Raw genomic sequence first — 4,247 nt, 5'->3', positions numbered from 1 at the left:
CTCTATTTGAAGAAAAGCGAAGAAGCCCACATTATCCCTTGTATTTAGAGAAAAAGTTTGTTTCACAAAAATGTGGTGGGACTAGAATAGAAACACACTACCACTTAATTTCCCTAAAATCTTAAGAGCGTAGGGGGACTCTGCTCTTAGTCCCACTAGATTTTTGTGAGAACCAGATGAATAGAAAATAGATGGATGAATGAATGGACAAACTTATGGATAAATATATAGATAGATAGATAACTATATAAACAGATGGATAGGTAGGTATGTAAATAGAGAACATGGATGCATACTTATATATTGCTATAGATAAATAGAGAACATATATTGATTGTGTGAAGGTTAAAGAATTTATCTCTCCCAGAAGCCATCTTGGCCTTATATATGGAATCATTGTATGGTTTGGAGGTGAGTCAAGCTCTCGCCCCCTACAAATTTATTCACATTTTGCTTTTGTTTTGCAAGTGTTCAGTTGGAGATGTTGGCTAAGTAAGTTCTTCCTTATCGGGTCTTGATGCCATAGACCACATAACAAAGGTTAAATGGGTAGCTGTGTCACACACTTAAAGATGCAAATGAGGGTTTTGATTTCTCTCTTGAAGGTAGAGGTCTAGATTGGCGTCACACAATAGACCCCAAAAAGATCAACTTTGAGAAACTTGAGAAAAGCTTTGTCCATAACTTCTTAAAGACCGGGATTAGAAACATTGTAGTAGCTAAAATCAATGAATTTAAGCAAGAGACCGATGAAACCATGTGACACAGTATTAGCAGACTAAGACAACTCATTCCAAGATGTAAATTCCATGTAAATTTTCCCAAAGCATGCCGAGAGGATTCTGTCAATCAACCTCCCGCAGTTGCTGAGGAACCGGCCAGGATTGCCTCTCATGTGTAGCCGGAAATGCAAAGATACTGGTGCTTACAATGCAAATCCTCACTCACAACTATGGGAGTCTCAAGCCAAACCTAGAGTGGTCAAACAGGACCCATGTGATCTTAAAATGGACAGACAGTTGGTCTTGGGTATGAACTACAACTTCAAATCATAAGAACACCAAAATCCAACTCAGTCTAGCCAGAAGGATTAATCCAAATTGGCACCAAAAAACCAACATGGCAAAGTTGGACCAAACTGGTCCATATAGTGGGACATTGGGTAAACTTAGGAAAAATAAGTCCAAAGTTGAAAAGATTTCATCGTGTGCTAGGATAGGCTATAGGACATGCCTACAAAATTTCATGCCAAAATGTGACCAAACATGGATCCTTATCCATGTACCTTTTGCACTTTTGCAGACCGAAACCTAACCATCAGCCCCCAGAGGCTAAGTAGAGCCTAAACCAAAAGTTTTAAGTCATTTGGACATCAAAACCCTAGCAAAAGTGGCAAAATTCTCTAATTTTTTGGTCTAGATTTCAAACCAGTGATCCAATCACAAGATTTTTGAGCCATAGCATCACCATAATAGACTTTATCAGATGGTGCAAGCAAAATTCCAAAGAAAAATTCCAACATGGATCTAGATCCATCTAACTATGATCCAAAATTGACTTGTAACCCATTTACCTAGTGCCCATAGTTGCACCGGTGAAGTTTGGTCAAATTTGGAGTTGGTTTGATCAAGGTATGCCTATTTTTCATTTTATGATCAAGTTTGCATTTTTTCAACTTTCTCGACAACTTTTCAAAGAGTTTCCAAGCTTGATAGAAATCTCAAAAGGAGTGGGAAGTTGCTCTCTACGAGGTGGTTGACATCTCATCAATTGAGAAGGCTCACATTACAGATGAAGATTTAGCCAAATTTCCAACAAGCGTATTCATCAAAAAATTCAAAGCGGTCAATGGCAATAAAGTCAAGACCACCATATTCCCAAAGGAGCTATGAACATTGTACCAAAAGAAGTCCATGAAGGAACAAGATGTCATATCAGGACCTTACTTACACATTGCACTGGTAATGGCAATGGGGTTGGCAGAGAGGAGGGTAATCTGATGTGATAAAGAATCTGGTTGAAGTGAACCTTAAAGACAAGGATAGAAATAAGACCTATATGAACGTAGGTCCATTACTTACCATGATAGCATACCAGGCTCTAGGAATGATAGACCGGTTACTTGCAGTGGAATCTCAACTAGATCTACTACACAAAGTAAATCATGTTGTCAAATCAATGGGTGTCTCTTCTACAACACCCACAAAGAGAAGAACAAGGGGAAATAGTTAAAGGGCTAAGACACCAAATAATGAGGCCACGATCTCCACCTTGTAGCTCAATGCAGGGAAATCAAAGCCAAAAACCGTGATACTCCCTCAAAGTATCAATCTAGTGAAGAAGAAGAAGAAGATGTTACAATCACCTTGATCTGTAAGAAAGCACAACCTACGGAGAAATTTTCCAAGACCCAAGTACAAAGATCAATGGAGGAAGCACAATGTTTAGAAAAGAAAGGCTAGCAAAGCTATCCATGGAGAAAAAGAAGGCAGAAGAAGCTATCTTTGAAGAAGATGATGAGGACAATGATGTGGAGCTCAACAAGAAACTAAAAAAGATCAAAGTTGAGCAGCTCAAAAAGATTAAGCAACACATATGCAAGAATGCAAAGAAAGAAGTCGAGCTAGTTGGAGCCTTTCAAAAAAATATTCATGATATTCTAAAGCGCAAAGCCGAATAGAGGGAAGAAGAAGAAACCAAAAGGAAAAAAATGGCAAACTTAGAATCCCCAATGGACTCCCCTCAAAGTCAACAATCAATGCATTTAGATTCTCCTAAAGATAAAGCTACCACAAATCAATAAGAGGAGATGGTAATGGAGATAGAGCAACAACAAGTCTCGCCTAAACAGCCAACTCCCCCTCCTATTACTGAAAATCAAGAAGAAAAGAAAGAAGGCACTCAGAGTAAGCAAAAGGAATCTGGAACGGCAAAAACCCAATCAAGACAAGCCGGCAAAAGAACAAAGACAACCAAAGGAACAACTTAGAAAAGATCAAGATAAGAAAGAACAGATGCCGAAGACCTCCAGCATCTCCCGCTCAAGTGTAGAGAGAGGTCCCATCAATCTGAAGAGCCAAAGCAAAAGCAGTCGACAAACTCATAGGAAAGTTTGAGTCAAAAGAGCATTTAGAGATGATACGGGTCCAATTCTGATGCCAAAGAGTAGTGTTTGAATTACGAGGACTGGATGCCAAGGATGCTAAAGAAGAAGCAAATGTGGCTAATAGAGAAATTGAGTGACTATGACAACAAATAGAGTGCCTACAAGAGGAGAAAGAAAATCTAAAGGTTGTGCTAGAAGGAGAAAAGAAAGATGTGACAAGCATTTTCCATGATTTGGAAAAGTAGAATGAAGCAAACAGTGAGTTGCAAGTGGAGAAACATGCAGTAGAGGAGACTCTAGTAGGAGAACAAAAGAAATACTCAGAATTGTGTGAATCATATGATGTTGTAAAGCATACACTGTCTACTCTCTTGACCATTCATGTAGTCCATGCTCCCACTTCAACCTCTCAATCTCCTATTACCTTAGCAGAGGAGATCTAAGCGCTTAAAGTGGAGTTGGCTCAAGAGAAACTCCAAAGATAGATGATGCCGGTAAGACAAATGGCTACACAAACACAAAGGGAGTTGGAGATCAGAGAGATTCAAGATCAATTGGAAAAAGCTAAAGTGGATCTAGCCAACCAAGCGGAGCAACATGCTCAACAAAAGAAAAATAAAGATTTGTTAATCAGTGCCTTACAATCAAAAGGCATAGTACCTGCTCAACAAACCACACAATAGGTGGTGGAGTTTGAAAGTACAGACTTACCCCCCTTGGACCTACCAAGCACATCAATAGGAAGCGGTCTCCATGATTTTGAGGAAGAGATAGAGTAGACAAATGCACGCAAGGAACTCAAGAAATGGATAGATGATATGCCCGATGACTCTCACAAAGAGTACCTGGTATATTAGCTTAAAGTGCTCAAGTTAGTAGCCCTACTCATGATATAGCCATATGAAGTGGTCAAAAATTTTCGCCATGAAATGATTCCACTCCTATTGATGAAGCATGAGGCACCCTTATGGAAAAGGAATCTTCTACCTTCTTTAGAACCAAATGCCAAAGGGGACTATGAAGCCATGTTAGTCATTGCAGATCATGTAAAGTAATATTGATTTTAGAAATTCAAGACATAGAGAAGAAGAGAGCTTGAGCTCTTGCAAGCATGCACACACACACACACACACACACAAAG

The sequence above is a fragment of the Adiantum capillus-veneris genome, chromosome 30 (genome assembly GCF_014529385.1).
Source record: "Adiantum capillus-veneris isolate H3 chromosome 30, ASM1452938v2, whole genome shotgun sequence".
In the NCBI taxonomy this organism is placed as follows: domain Eukaryota; kingdom Viridiplantae; phylum Streptophyta; class Polypodiopsida; order Polypodiales; family Pteridaceae; genus Adiantum; species Adiantum capillus-veneris.
This window is presented reverse-complemented; position numbering follows the sequence as displayed.